Source organism: Chrysemys picta, chromosome 25 (genome assembly GCF_011386835.1).
Source record: "Chrysemys picta bellii isolate R12L10 chromosome 25, ASM1138683v2, whole genome shotgun sequence".
NCBI classification, from domain to species: domain Eukaryota; kingdom Metazoa; phylum Chordata; order Testudines; family Emydidae; genus Chrysemys; species Chrysemys picta.
The window spans coordinates 5,925,002-5,941,044 of record NC_088815.1 but is presented as its reverse complement, the minus strand read 5'-3'; the positions used below and the strand labels follow the sequence as shown (position 1 = coordinate 5,941,044).

The following is a 16,043-nucleotide window of genomic DNA, read 5'->3' as shown; positions in this document are numbered from 1 at the left end:
GCTATAAAACAGGGCTTGGACTGGTTTACAAAAGAAGCAATCACACTAGTGTGAGCCCCTTTTCACACCAATGTGGTACACCTGGGGATTTGCACTGTCACGGCTACATTGGTGCAAAACCAGCCCCGTCTGCACAGACAGGGCCTGGGATTCTCTCTTCTTCCTACCAGTTGTTAACAAGCTTTGTTTTTATTTGAAAAGCTGCAATGATGCACAGACCGCTGGGCCTGGGGACAAAGATTCTACTGCTTCAATGGCAAGCTTTGAACTGCCTTTTTGCTGTGGGCTTGTACAGCACCTAGCACAGTGAAGTCCTGATCTCTGACTGGAGCCTCTAGATGCTACTGCAGTCTAAATAAACGCTGCCCGTTAAAGAATGGCATTATAGGACTGCCAAGAGGTTCCTGTGTAGCCTTCAGAGGGAGGCAAAGCATGAGGGGATCCCCAAGGATAACTTCTTAGGGAGGGAAGACCACGCTCCATGTTCCCCATCCAGTGGAGGAGGTGAGGGGAAGAAATACAGCTAGCGAGTGCGGGAGAAAGGGCAACACAGAGCAGAGAGCTGGAGTGGCAGGGACAGTGCTAATGGATGGCAGCATGCTCTGCCAGACCTTCCCATCCTGCAGGGTCCCTGTGCTCGGGTTCCAGCCCGAGCCTGGAAATCTATACAGCAATGAAACCACCCCTTAGCCTGAGCCCCACAAGCCAGGTGGGCTGGCATGGGCCAGCCGTGGGTTCTTCGCTGTGTAGACATACCCACAGAAACAAGGGATCCCATCTTGGGGGCAGCAAGCAACCTTTAGCTATCCCGGGAACAAAGGAGGCAAGAGAGAGGCCCATGAAGAGACAGGTACAAGAATCACTGCAGCAAGGTAACTGGATACAAAGTTAATTGGCAAGCATTGGGATGTGGCAAAGGGGTTCCTAGGGCTACACAGAGACAGCTGCAGGCAGTAGGTATACAATTGTTCTGGGATGGAAGCAGCTGCCGAGGAGCAATAAACTCAGCGACTTTCACTGGGGAGAGGTGAGTACCATGTGGGGCAGGCTGCCAGGGCAGGGATGAGACAAGTGAGCGTAACCATGAGCTGGCGGTTACAGCGCTGGACTGGGATGCAGGGCTGGGTTCTGTGGCAGAGTAGGAAACTGATTCCCTCCTGGAAAACCTTGGGCAAATCACTGAAGGTGAAGTTTTCAGAAGGACCTATGTGACTTAGGAGCCCAAGTCTCATAGGAAGCCAATGGGAATTATGCTCCTAAGTCACTTGACAATAGTACTGAGGGGCCTAAGTCACTTCCAGGGTGAAATTTTCAAGAGCACTTCAGTATCATTTTTAAAAGTGACTTAGGCACTTAGAGCCTAAATCCTATTGAGTTCCTATGAGACAGGCTCCCAAATCACATAGGCACTTTTGAAAATTTGATGCTCAGGGTGTCTGCACCTCAGTCCCCACCCATAAAATGGGGATAACAGTCCCTGCCACCCACCCTATGCCTGTTGTCTGTTTAGTCTGAGCTTTTTGGGGCTTGGTCTAATCTCTCACTACAACTCTTGTCTACACTAATGGTGGCATATAGAATACAGGTACCATATGGGCAGCTACATGCTCTAGTGAGAGGCTCCGGAAGGGGGACACAGCAAGGAAAAACTCTGGCTGGTCCCTGCTGTCTCCCCGCAACCAGAGCCTTTTCCGTGGCAGGCACTGCTTGGGCATAGAGTCAGCCGTGTAGGGTCATGCTCTGGGGGTTCAGGCATGTAGGGCACTCTACCCATGTAAGCTATGCTTCACCATCTACACTGCTATTTATACCCATGCTAGCTGGGTGTGCAGTGTCTGTGCCCCCCATGCCACCATAAGTGTCGATGTAGCTTATGTGTACATACAGCACCGACCACAACTGGGCTCCGATCTTGGCTGGGCCTTTAAAGGTGTTACCTTAATACGAACAATGAGTAACTAGACACCAGAGCAAGGAGTCTGTTTCACCCTTCCCTTGAGTTTCCTTCCCATGAGGATGGACACAAACAGAGTTCTCATCTCATTGCACAGTGGATCAAAATGTTGTATTTCATGGCCCTCCTCTTTCCCTACAACACAGCTCCAAAGGGAATAATTATCAAGCTTGCTGGGGGGCAGAGTAAAATTTTTCTGCTCACAAAAAGGTAGGGTGCAGAGCACGTTAGTTTTGCCTGCTGGATGTTCAGCCTGGACATGCAGTATAACCTGGGAAGACTTGTGTCTTAGCCTGTTACAACAAAGATTGCTCAGATCAGTGATGGGAAGGAAAAAGTCAAGGGGTGAAAAGACAAGAGCACGTGTGGTGTAGAAGTTGGAGCAAGGAAATAGGGATCAGGACCTTTGCCAGGTATGTACCCTCAAGCAAGTCACAGTCCCTCCGTGCCTCAGTTTCCCCACCTCACAGTGGTGCTGTGAGGCTCAATTAAGATGCTCTTAGAGCCATCCTCCAATGAGAGACGCTTTAGAGAGCAAAGAGATCAACACTAAAAACATTTTTCTTAAATACATTTGTAAAAAGATGCCCAGGGAGGCAGTAAAGCCCAGTGGATAGGGCAACAGACTGCAAGGACACCTGGGGTCTGCCACCAACTCAATGCGTGGCCTTGGGCAAGTAACTTCATTGCTCTCTGCCTCAGTTTCTCCTTCTGTGAAATGGGGATTGAGATACTTACTCGTCACTGTACAGCACTAGGTGATCTACGGACAGACAGACAGAGCTAGATGGGGCAAAAGAGCTAGACAGGAGTAAAAGGTCGTTACATATTCTAACGACAGTTAATCCATTGTTGAGGAACGTTTGTCTGCAGGGGGCAACCTCACAACCATACCAAGAAAAAGCACCAAATCAGACAAGTAGGAGCAGGGGAATAGCATCTTAGGACTATTTCCCTTAAACAGGCATCCTCCCTGCCTTTGCCAGTCTGGCTGGGTTTTATTTCTGCAAACCTGGCTACCCCTGGGTAGGTTTCACACAGGGATCTGCCTTCAGGTTAAGTTTCCAGGGCAGAGGTCTTGTCTGTAGTACAATGTCTGGTGCCACCGCTCGGCCCAAATCCCTGTGTCACTTTTACACTCCACACAAGCTGCCAGACTGGATCAGCTCAGGATCTTGCCACCAATAACGGCGAGCACCAGCTGCTTTAGAGGAAGGTGCAGTGATGCGCTAGCCTGCCCCCAGAGCAAGTTCCCTACTGACCCCTAAGTGTCAAGGCTTGCTCATCTCCTGAAGCAAGGTCTCTCAGTGTTTACTCTGGGTGCCGGTACAGTGCAACCCAGTTGCCCCTCAAACTGGTGGCAGTGCAATTCAAGCCCAAATCCTCGCCCTCCTCCCCTCCCAGAAAAAAAACAAACGAACAAAAAAACCACAATTAGTTTACATGTTCTGGAAGCTGGGCTCTGGCCCAGACGGTGCACACTCCATTCATCCGAGACACACATCTTCACTCCGCAGCACAAAACCCTACTGCCTCCTGGACACAGATCCTTCATTAACCGAAAACTCCACCTTAGAAGTTCCAGGAAGCTAAATACAGTCTCAGAAGTGCAGAGGGTCAGCAGAAGCCAAATGCATTCTGGGACACGCTTTCCACCAATGTTAATCGCCTCTGCTTTGTCCCAGCTCAGCCCTCTGGATTTAAAGCAAACAGATCTGGAGAGTAAACTCCACCACCAGCTCCTCCCCTGGGTTCCCTTCCCCAGCTCTGCAGGCTCCAGTCACACCCACCTAAACCCTGGCTCCAGATTCACATACTAAGCCGCTGCATTACCTGTAAGTTAAACAAGCAAACCCACACCTCTCCAGCGCACAGCCTCCAGGAAATGAACACACTGCAAGCCCTGAGGTTTGGCCAAGGCTCATAAAACTTTTTATAGCATCTCAACAGCTATTAATAATAAAAAGGAGTTTTGTGCTAAAGAACGTGCAGGGGGAGGGAAGATACAGAACTAAAGTGGAGGGAAAGAACCATACAGGTCTCAGTGGTGTCAGGGAGGAGGCTGCTTAACACCCAAACACTCAGTATCAAGGGCAGGGTTAAGCTTGCAAAGGGAGGGGCATGATCTGATAGAAGCTCCTGGCTTCCCCTCCTGAAGTCCTGACCTCTGCTCAGACTGATTCCCACTTTGACCATGGGCATGTCACTCAGCTTGTCTTTGGCCTCTGTAAAATGAAGATTGCACTACACAAATTCACGGACTCTCAGGTCAACTGCATGGATAGAACCCAGATTGTTCTGCCCCAAAAGCTCAGGGTCCTGCCTCCTGCATTTGTCTGATCTCCTGTATATCACGTCATTAAAATTTCACCCACTACCCCTACAAGGAGCACACCCACTTCAGTCCTCAGGAGACTAAACTGTGTGCGACTAGCAGAAAACAGGAGAAATGGCCTAATGCCCCCTGCAACTGCAGAGAAGTGATGAGGTGAGATGTGCCCAAATGATCCCAGCAGGTGACTTGTATGCCATGCTGCAGAGGAAGATGAAAAAAACCCCAAGGTTCCTGCCAATCCGACCTGGAGAATATTCCTTCCTGACCCCAAATCGGGATATCAGTTACATCCTCACCATGTGAGAAGACACCAACCAAGCATTTAAGACAGGACTTTCTATATCACCTCAAACCACTGGCCCATTCCACCTGCCACTAGCTGATCTGCTACTTCAGAGGAAGAAGGAAAAGCCAGATTACAACTGTGCACTAGGAGTGGGGGAAGGAATTCTTTCCTGACCCCTTCAGGCAACCAGTTGAAGCCCTGAAACATGAGATTATAGTCCTCATAAAACAGCTATAAATGTTCACCCTACAGGGCCTATGACACACGGCTGAGCAGTTTCCAGTAGAAGGTAGTGGTGCACACACAACTCAGTTCTACTGCCCTTTACTACCTAGTCCTCACCCCCTCCCCCACAACCCTGGCACCTCCTCTGCCTCTCTCCTGCTGCCCCTTGTGCTTGGTACTCCCTCCCCCAAACCCATCCACCTACCTCCCTCCCTCTCCGCTTTCAAATCTCTGCTCAGTCCACATTCCTGTTCTCTCACCTATGGGGAGTGTGTGGGAGCGAGGGGAGGGCAGAAAGCCAGGAGTTATGCAGAGCCATCCAGAGATGCCCATGTTTTACCAAGTAGCCATGTGATCCTATTCCAGTCACCCTCCTCTTTCCTATCCCCCTCTCCATCTGTATACAGCCCCCACTGTTGCTTTGCAAAGGATTCCGACTGCATCCTCTTCAGGGCTGGAACTCAAGCTGCCCAACACATGCTCAGATACTAGTGCTACTCATCCCTGGCCAAGGGTGCTGCAAGGGTTAATGTCTGAAGATGAAAATGCTATGTAAGCACTGGGTGTTATTAGCCTTTGTTGCTGTCCCTCTGGGAGGCGCTGGGAGCCGGACGCGTCAGAGTTACAGCGTTCTACTAGCCACCTCTGCTCTGCGCCAGTGGTGACTCCAGGCACCTTTGCAGTTCAGTCCCTGGGAAGTGGCTGTTCTGGAAGAAGGAGCCAGCAGAAAGTGGTTGATCTGTGTCACTCGGTGTTCCCAGTGTAGTACTAATACCTGCCTGGCTCTGCCCACCGGGCTGAAGCCCTGGCACTGCAATGATGTGGCCCGATACTATGTCATACCTACCTATAGCTGTGGACCGCAAGACACAAGTCAGGCCTGCCAGAGACCAGGGCTGTCCCTGGGAATAAGAGAAGCAGCAGCCCATTTTTCTTTTTTAGGATGAGGCAAGGGTCAGCTGAAGTTCTGTTCATGCCACTGATGCACTGGGCTCCTCTGCAAGCTTGCTCGGTGCTGCACACACCCCGGCATGTAAACACAAAAAACTAAATCACACATCCCCCCAGCTCCTATCCACGTGCACTACACACTGACTACTGCCCTACATCCATGGGGGCTGGGCATGCGCTCATCTCCATGTCTCAGATGGGGAAATCGAGGCACAGAGAGACCCAACTTGCCCAAGGACACCCAGTGAGTTAGCAGAAAAGCTGAGAACAGAGCCCACCTCCCCTGCTCTGCCCAGACAGCAGCCTCCCAACTTAGCAGAGCAGGAAACAGGGTGGGAAAGGTGGAAGCCCTGCTTTGGTCCCTGAGCTTTGTTCTCTCCTAAGCCTTGAGCATGCACAGAGCAAGCACATGACATCCTGTTCATTCTTCTCTTGCTTGATAATTTCCTCTTCAGATTCAGCACCTGGAGTTGCCCCCTCTGCCCACTTCTCAGACTCTTTCTACCCCCCTCCCTTGCTTGCTTCTACCTTGTGCCTCCCCAGCGGACAAGAGAGCCTTCTCCTCCGTAATTCCTGACATCAGGAACAGCCTCCCTGTTCTCTGCTGCCACCTCCTCTGAAGATGTCCCTCGGCCCCCGCATTAGCACTTGTCTCCTATGGAGCAGCACATACTTCAAACTGGGGGAAGTGAGCAGGCGATGTGTGAACCATGCTGCTTCATACCCAGTTTGCATTTTGAATCAGATCTTTATGCTCAGCCCTGTGGAATTCCAGGGTCAGACTGTTTGCACAGAGCCAGGCAGACGACAGCCAGAGTGCGCAGAGGGAATTCCAGCCCCCGGGTTTGTTTCGCTTTTAAAAAGGGAGCCATAGGCCAGGCTGCGTAAGGGAATTTCAGACAATGAAACCAGACAGCATGTCCTACCAGAAGGGAAAAAATAAGTTTGTAGTCTTAATAAATAGCGCTTCCTGTGAAGCGCTCGGGGACTGCCAGGCTGTGGGAGGACGGACGTGGGGGAAGAGTTGCATACACGTAAACCAGCAGTGATTCTATAGCTCTCACTCACCAGAACTCTGATCTGGGCTCACGTGAGTCCATGCATCCAGAGCTTGGAAATAACACTTCCACAACTGTCTTCCAACCCTGCTAGACAGATCCTGAGCTGTATTCAAGTATGATTGTCTGCCCAGGGAAACCGACTGGCAGAACTACTGCTGTGTAATTATATCAATATAACTCCCCATCCGGGCATACCATTCTGGAATAAATTACTGCCCTTCCAAAGGAAAATAATTATACTGGCATAAAGTCACTTATTCTGGAACAGTGTCTCTACATGAGAAGTTATACCGGCATAACTATGGCAGGATATTTATCCCAGTATAGTTCTGTTGATCAATTTACCCGTGTGGACCTAACCCTAAGACTTAGCTTTCTGACTGTGTGGAGGAACCTTGGCTCTATGGCTGAACAGCACCGAAGAGTTGGTGTTCTTGTGGACTTTGATGCCCTATGGTACTAGATGAACAAGACTGGTATCCAGGTGTGGTTTTTACTTATGCTGCGCATTAGGGAGGTCCAGAGCAAGTTTTATATAATGCGGTGCAGGGAATGGGAAGAGTGGGGTACAGGTCTTACAGCTGTGAACAGGGACTCTGTTAGAAGCAGAGAGGTACTGGGTAATTTGGGGTTTCTGATTGTTTTAACGGAAAACCTTGCTGGACACTTTGGGGTTGAAGGTAGTGAGAACATAAGAACAGCCATACTGGGCCAGACTAATGGTCCATCGAGCCCAGTATCCTGTCTTCCGACAGCGGTCAGAGCCAGAAGCTTCAGAGGGAACGAAGAGATCAGGGCAATTATTGAGTGATCCATCCTTGTCGTCCAATCCCAGCTTCTGGCAGTCAGAGGTTTAGAGACACGCGGAGCATGGGGTTGCATCCCTGACCATCTTGGCTAATGGCCATTGATGAACCTATCCTCCATGAACTTATCTAGTGCTTTTTTGAACCCTGTTATAGTCTTGGCTTTCACAACATCCTCTGGCAAGGAGTTCCACAGGTTGACAGTGTGTTGGGTGAAGGAGTATCTCAAACCCTGCATCCCTCAATACATGCTTTCCTCTTGTTGAGCAGTAAAGGCTTATATTGACCAACAATGTCACCATGATGTAGCCATTCCCCCCAGCTATACACACAGTGACCTCTATACTAAACTCTTACAACAGATCAACCTCAACATAACCACCGTATAAACTGCTGTCAAGGCAGGATTTTTTTTTTAAACCTTTACAGAGACCGACTTGATTCAAATTTGGATTAAAAAAAAAAAAATCTAGACTTGGGGGTGGAGGGGACTTTAAAATAATTGGATTTAAGTTTGGTAGAAGAAATTCCAAGTGATCCATGGTCTTAAAACAACCAGCCATCTCCTGGCAGTGTTTGCAACCTAATTGCTGCGACCCAGAGAAGTTAAGAGTGAAATAAATTAGAGAGACAAGTGTAAGTGACTGTAGCAGCCCAGCGAAGGGAAATGTTAAAAAGGAAAACTTCAAACATTCAAAGTCTCATGAAACAGGCCAGGAAAAAAAAAATGGAAAATTGTTTTAAAAAATAAAAGCATTGGATTATTTTTATTTGCCAGCTGGGCCTCAAGCTCTTCGCCGGCAGGAAGAGGGCTAGAGACAGAAGGTGTTTTTGTTTTTGTTTTGTTTTTTTAAAAAAAAGGAAAGCAGCGATTCTCACATGATCACATGCCTCCATGAATTGAGGATTTAAGTATGACACCAAATAGGAAGAGAGACTAATAAAATTTAGAAACCGCATAAATATTGAAGAGTAAATTGAATTTTTAAAATTCTTTCCATTGCAGTAAAGCACCAATGTTAGAGATAGGAAAGAAGCTATTATTTTTATTACAGTAACTCCTCGAGGGGGGAAACAAAAGGATGGGGATAGGAAATAGACAAGGCACAGAGAGGAGAAATGACTTGCCCAGGGTCACACCACAAATCAGTGGCAGAGCTGGGAATGGAACCCAAGAGTCCTGACTATTAGCCGAGTGCCCTACCTACTGGCTCACGTGAAAAGGTGTTTACAATCTAATTGTTAAGTATTAAAAAAAATCATCTCTACTACGAACCTGATCCCTGTACTTTACTGTCTACATTACATTTTGCAAGAAAAGGAACAGCTGCATCCAGAGGAAAAGTCTCTTAACAAGACTTAAAAAAACCACAAAGCAAAATCTCTTGGAATTAGATAACCCATAGGGATAGATCACTGCAAATTAAAAGGCTAAAAATATTCACAACCACCCCCTCCTGGCCCCAAATAAACCAAATTGGAAACTTCTTTTCAAATATACAGCAAAAACCAAACCAACAACCAAAACCAATGAGCAACTGGTACACTTACCTGGCCGGACAAGAATAAATAGCTCAGGACGGGAAGAAGAGGTGGGAAATCAAGTGCAGTTAAGAGTCAGACTCATAAGGAGAGTTTTCAAAAGTCAGCAGAGTTTTTAGTTTACAACAGATAAACGTCTGCTGGTCTTAAAACAAAGGAAGATTCAGCGTGTTTTAAAATAACCTGCAGACAGTCCCGGATGACATCGAGGGAGGTTTATAGTTAAAAATCTATTCCAGTCTTGAGGGCTGGTAGGCAACCCTTGTCATTATGACACAGGGAAGGCTGGCATTTGGTACAGAGGCTTCCCAGAATGATTGTTCGTGAAAGTTGCATATGGGATTTTTTTGAGCATGTTGGCTCTTCTCCAGAGGAGACCGTTTTAAATGGTTAGAACCAAGCACTAGCGTTAGGATGGGACCCTCAAGTTCTACTGTCAGCAGAGTCAGTGAATGCTGAGTGGCCCAAGGTGAGATCACTTCTCAGAGTCATCTCAACTGTGCCATGGAAGAGAAAGGAGGAGCAGAGCACCAACAACCAGACGCTGCATCAGTCTGCAAGTAAACCGGTTAGTTCAGCTGTTTAAAGGCCTCTTGCTTGTGAATGATCAGTGAACACTCCAGCCCAAGCAGGCTACACGACAAACTCAAGCTTGCCGTCGCGATCCCAGTGCTGACACAGACAGCCCGCCCCAGCTCTGTGCTCTCTTGCTTGTGCCTCACTGCAATTACAAAGTTGTGTGGTAGAGTGAAATTGTACCCTTCCTAAAATACACCCACATGAACAGCAGGAAAGGTGGAAGGTCTGAAGGCTACTAATGCCTGAAATCATAGGAAGTCAATCACCAGAGTAACACCTGCCCCATTCTACAGAGCACAACCCTCCCCATAGCCTGTGTGGGTCTCCAGCTTCACCTACCATTCTCCTATGGAGCCATCTGCAGAAGAGCATCTCCACGCTGCTTGGCTCTCCAAATGTTCAGCTACTTGTGCCTGGAACCACAGCTAGAGGAGAGGGGAAAACGCCAGCAATTCCTGCTCACGTTTGAGTAGGGAGATGGCCTTACTTCTGTTACCGGCCCTGGTGAGACCATTCTTGAAATACAGAATCCCGTTCTGGGGCCCACCCTTCAAAAAGGATGTTGACAAACAGAGGAGGATTCAGAAAAGAGCTAGAAGAACTATTTGAGCTCTGGAAAACCTGCCTTCTCGGATCGCAGTCTGTTTAACTTATTAAAGAGAAGATTAAGAGGAGACTTGCTCACGATCTCCTAAATACCTACATGGGGAGACAACTTCTGATAGAGGGCTCTCTAACCCAGAAGACAAAGACTTAAAGAGTCAATGGTTAGAAGGTGAAATGAGTCCCTGGAAAAATCATGGAGCAGGTCCTCAAGGAATCAAATATGAAACACTTAGAGGAGAGGAAAGTGATCAGAAACAGTCAGCATGGATTCACCAAGGGGAAGTCGTGCCTGACTAACCTAATTGCCTTCTATAATGAGATAACTGGCTCTGTGGATGAGGGGAAAGCAGTGGATGTGTTATTCCTTGACTTTAGCAAAGCTTTTGATACAGTCTCCCACAGTATTCTTGCTGCCAAGTTAAAGAAGTATGGGCTGGATGAATGGACTGTAAGGTGGATAGAAAGCTGGCTAGATCGTCGGGCTCAACGGGTAGTGATCAATGGCTCCATGTCTAGTTGGCAGCCGGTTTCAAGCGGAGTGCCCCAAGGGTCGGTCCTGGGGCCGGTTTTGTTTAATATCTTTATTAATGATCTGGAGGATGGTGTGGACTGCACTCTCAGCAAGTTTGCAGATGACACTAAACTGGGAGGCGTGGTAGCTACACTGGAGGGTAGGGATCGGATACAGAGGGACCTAGACAAATTAGAGGATTGGGCCAAAAGAAACCTGATGAGGTTCAACAAGGACAAGTGCAGAGTCCTGCACTTAGGACGGTAGAGACTAGGGACCGAATGGCTAGGTAGCAGTTCTGCAGAAAAGGACCTCGGGGTCACAGTGGACGAGAGCTCGATATGAGTCAACAGTGTGCTCTTGTTGCCAAGAAGGGTAATGACATTTTGGGTTGTATAAGTAGGGGCACTGCCAGCAGACCGAGGAACGTGATCGTTCCCCTTTATTCGACACTGGTGTGGCCTCATCTGGAGTACTGTGTCCAGTTTTGGGCCCCACACTACAAGAAGGATGTGGAAAAAATGGAAAGAGTCTAGCGGAGAGCAACAAAAATGATTAGGGGTCTGGAGCACATGACTTATGAGGAGAGGCTGTGGGAACTGGGATTGTTTAGTCTCCAGAAGAGAAGAATGAGGGGGGATTTGAGAGCTGCTTTCAACTACCTGAAGGGGGGTTCCAAAGAGGATGGAGCTCGGCTGTTCTCAGAGGTGGCAGATGACAGAACAAGGAGCAATGGTCTCAAGTTGCCGTGGGGGAGGTCTAGGTTGGATATTAGGAAACACTATTTCACTAGGAGGGTGGTGAAGCACTGGAATGCGTTACCTAGGGACGTGGTGGAATCTCCTTCCTTAGAGGTTTTTAAGGCCCAGCTTGACAAAGCCCTGGCTGGGATGATTTAGTTGGGAATTGGTCCTGCTTTGAGCAGGGGGTTGGACTAGATGACCTCCTGAGGTCCCTTCCAACCCTGATATTCTATGATTCTATGATGCAAATTCAGACTGGAAATAAGGTGCACTGATTTTTTTTTTTTTTTTTTAAAGATACATGAGTAAGAAACTATTGGAACAACTCACTAAGGGACATGATGGATCCTTCGCCACTTGAAGTCTTTCCATGAAGAGTGGACGTCTTTTGAAAGGTAGGTTCTAGCTCAACCAGAAGTTATGTGCTTGATGCAGGAATCACTGAATGAAATGTTACAGCCTGTGTTGTGCAGGTCAGACTACATGGTAACAATGATCCCTGCTGGCCCTAAAATCCATATCCCAAGAAGTTCCTTTCCACTATCAACACTAGCACCTTAATGCTGTGCATTTTGAGCAAAAGTGACTGCATCTCCAGTCCCATTTATACACCATGATGGCATCCATGTTCTTGTGCTTGGGTCTTCAGAAGGCTGATTCCATCAGCATCTCTGCAGGCAGGCAGGCAAAGATTATTTTCAGAGATTAAAAATGCACATGCATCTGATTCTGGTTTTTACAGCTGTAATTCCACTCATTTTGATCGCTTCTGATTTATGCTAGAGTGAGATCATGATCATAGTTCGGTCCTGTATATATGTTTCCATGCATTTCTCCTTGTTGCTGTTTAGTTCATACATCGATCCTGGCCCAAATCATTGCTATTCTATTGCATGTTCCAAAATCTGTCTCCTCTCCAAACTGAGCAGCCTTATATCCTCCCTGTTATCCAGCTAATTAAGATGTTCAGTTTAGGAGTACCCGGCTTCGTCTATAGAATCTGCATTTTCTTCAGGCAGCTATACTAACTTATCCAAAACCAGATGCAAGGCCTTGTACAATAGCACACAAAACCATGGCCCTGCTTAGAACATCCCTTGTGATACGCTTTGGGAATTTGTTGCAATTAAAATTGAATCAATGAAAACTAGACATTTAAAACGGTCAGCAGAAAATTGTGGTTTTGACCAAATGAAGGGTTTTTTGGTAACTAGCACTTAAATTTCCACTGAAATTTTCATTTGGGGGGAGGGGGAAATCGGTGTCTGAAAAACAAAATGTTTTCAAAAAATGAAATACTTTGATTATGCTGAAAGACCCATTTTGGTGAGGGAAGGTGCTGCGTTCGTGGGAGTCCCACAATGGTGGTGCCCCATGGGAGTTGTAGTTCAGATGCCTCATGCTCTCATTCTTCTCTATGGGCTGGACTTCCCTGCCAACTACATCTCCCATGATGCACCAGTACCACCTTCCCTCAATGAAAATGGTGCATCATGGAAGATGCAGTCTGACCAAGGAGCCCAGCCCACAGAGAAAAGTGGAGTACGAGGCACCTGAACTACAACTCCCAGGAGCCATTGTGGCAGCAACTATTTCAGTTTTCAGCCAGCCTATTTAGATTGTGATTTTTGGCAAAAAGTCAACATTTTCAGAAGAAACCCCCTCAATTTCTGACCACCTCTAGTCACAATTAAACAAAGTTTTTCTGTCCTTTTGTTAGTAACACAAACTGCTGAGTTGCTGCTAGAGGAACTTTTGGGTTTGATTCACGATGTGCCCCTTTGTATTTCATCAAGTTAAAACTCATCACTCGTTTCACAAACGACTCTGCTCACCTATTTAAACTGATCTACTGCTAGATTAGCTAGGTTACTCTAAAACCCCTGAAGCAGGTAATCAACAGAGCGAGTGCGCAGCACCAACCTCCCCCTTCACTTCCAAATGTCAATGGATTGCAGTGAAGGGGTCTTTGGCTAAATGGTCATGAGCGAATTTATGAATCTGCAATAAACGCCCAGGATGGTGAGAATAAGTACTGAGTGAGCGCTTGCCAAGCGCCCACAATGCCAAGTGAAGTTGCTAAGCACCGTTGAAATCCAGCCCTAGAGTTTTTCACTGGGAAATCCAGACCACACTTGCAAAATTGTATTTGCCCAGGGCCAAGGAATTTAGACAGGTCTGGGAGGGTGAGAAGAATTTGTGCCTGAGCAGATAGGTTTTCGGGATCATTTTGCAAGGCTGGTGTAGGCAGTTGTCATACTTTCCAAATTCTCTGTAATGGATCAATAGGGAGAACTAGAGACCAGGAAGGTATAGCTGGGTTCACGAGTTATGGGCAGGTAGTTGGTAGTCCCACCTCCCACCTGCTCTGTGTTGAAACTTTCCTTAAACCTCTAACTGGAACATAAAGTTGTTTCACTGGGGAGCCTTGCTTCAGAGCCTCACCATTGAATGACCATTTGGACCAGGGGGGAAATTATTTTGCAGAATTTCCAGATACTGTAACACTGTTTCTTTAAAAGCATACCTTTCAACCTCATCGAGCACAAGCATTTACAATTCTGTGCTAGTTAAAGGCCAGCATGTGAAAATCTCAGTCAAAACCTGATCCAGTTTTATTTCCATCAACCACCGACTCCTACACAGAGAGGTATTTTTGTGCGTTGCTTACTTTGCCACTAAGGAAGCTGACATTGTTGACCTTAAGGAAGCTGACATTGTTGACCTTAAGGGGGGCAGGGAGAGAGAAAAGGGCCATCTTATTTAGTGAATGAGATGGAGTGCAGCGGAGCATTGGGAACGCCTTGTGAAAAGGTATATACGAGAGAGACTGTTTGGGGGAAAGAGCTGGGTCTCTGGAAATGTAAAATAAAGACATCAAAAATACTTAGAATTCCAACAGAGTGCGCAAGCATGTTAATAGCAAGTCTGTCACATCAATGCCAGGTTTTTATATGGTCCGGTCTCCATAATACCGTACAAGCTACACTAATCAGGCTTCCTAACACCCGAGGCGAGACGGGTGGATTCTTGGCTCCCATGATGGGGCTCTGAAGACCTCTCTTTCTCAGATCCATAAAATACAGAAACAAAATGTTTTTCTGGTGCACCTGGGGAGCTATGGAATGTTAACAATCGGCTTCACGCAGAGTGAAAAGATATCTGCCAGTCTAACACCATGGTCCCTTCTGTAGCAAAGGGACCCCTGTACCACACATAGGCATCTTTGGGGCCCAAGCTTGCATTCCTTATGCACCCAAAACTCCCCCTGCAGCCCATGGGAGTTTTGGGTGTGTGAGGAAGGCAGGGTTGGGCTGTGCAGGAAGAGTCACTCTAGCCAAAACTGCAATCACTGCTGTGGTGCATGGATAAACAGTGAGAGACTTTCTGAGACTGTCAGAGCTGCCTAAAATTGACGGTAATTTGGAATGGAAATTCCAACCTTCCTTCTCCTCACTCTGGAATGAGGTAGAGGGGTGGCCAAACCTTTTAGTTAATATTCTCCACTTTGGAATTTCCTGACGTCACAGAAACATTTCACCCCTGCGTCTCGTGGCAATTTCACCACCCCAGTACTGACGGTCTGGATACAAGCAGAGGAAAACACTGCACTAAGCTTCTGCGGTTTTTTATGCTGATCATTTTCCCAGAGAGTTATCCATTGGGTTGAAATTTCTCAGGTCTGTTCTCTCTACAGCTGAAGGCTTTTTTGAGAAAAAGAAAGATTCCATATGGCTCCATTGGAGGAGGAAAAAAAAATACTGCATTTTCCAACCTCTTTCTTGTGCTTGGAGAAATTCAGTTTTGGTTTAAAGAGCTCAGCCTTGGCACGTACCTCAAGCTGGTCTCCATGAGAAAGTTGCACTGGTATAGCCAAAAGTGGGAATATAAACCAGTGGAAAAGAGTAAGTGGACATGCTCTTATTTCAGGGTACGTCTACACTAGAAATGCACCAGCGGCAAAGCTGCGCTGCTGTAGTGTAGACACTTCCTAGAGCGACAGAAGGGATTCTTCCGTCACTGTAGTAAAGCAACCTCTCTGAGAGGCGGTAATAAGTTTGATGAAAGAATTTGTCCATAGACTTAGCGGTACCTACACCAGAGCTTTGGTTACCTTCACTACATTGCACAAGACATTAAAATTTTCAGAGCCCTGAGCAAAGTAGTTAAACTGACCTAACTTTGTAGTGTAGACCAGGCCTCAATTTAAAGCAGATTTAAGTCTCTTAGGAACATGTTTAACTAATCCATAATGAGTGTCACCTAGCAAGGGACATAAAAGTAAATAAGAAGCAGTTCTTTAAATACATTAGAAGCAAGAGAAAAATGAAGGAAAGTGTAGGTCCTCTACTTAGTGGGAAAGGAAAGCTAATAATTATCATCATCAAGACAGCCGAGGTGTTTAATACTTATTTTGCTTCAGTCTTCACTAAAAAGGTTAAAT

At 46.9% G+C, this 16,043-nt stretch overlaps 1 protein-coding gene across 19 annotated transcripts in view; it reads right to left on the bottom strand.

Annotated features, from left to right (window-relative positions):
* Window positions 1-16,043, bottom strand: part of CSNK1G2 (casein kinase 1 gamma 2) — a 91,011-nt gene that overhangs the window by 43,642 nt on the left and 31,326 nt on the right. The window contains exon 1 of one of the 19 annotated variants that reach the window (XM_065578622.1): window positions 3,398-3,527. The exons of the other annotated variants lie outside the window; for them this stretch is intronic. The gene's annotated coding sequence lies outside the window, so the exon portion shown is untranslated. Of the gene's footprint in view, window positions 1-3,397; window positions 3,528-16,043 lie in introns of those variants that run through there. 19 annotated transcript variants of the gene reach the window in all.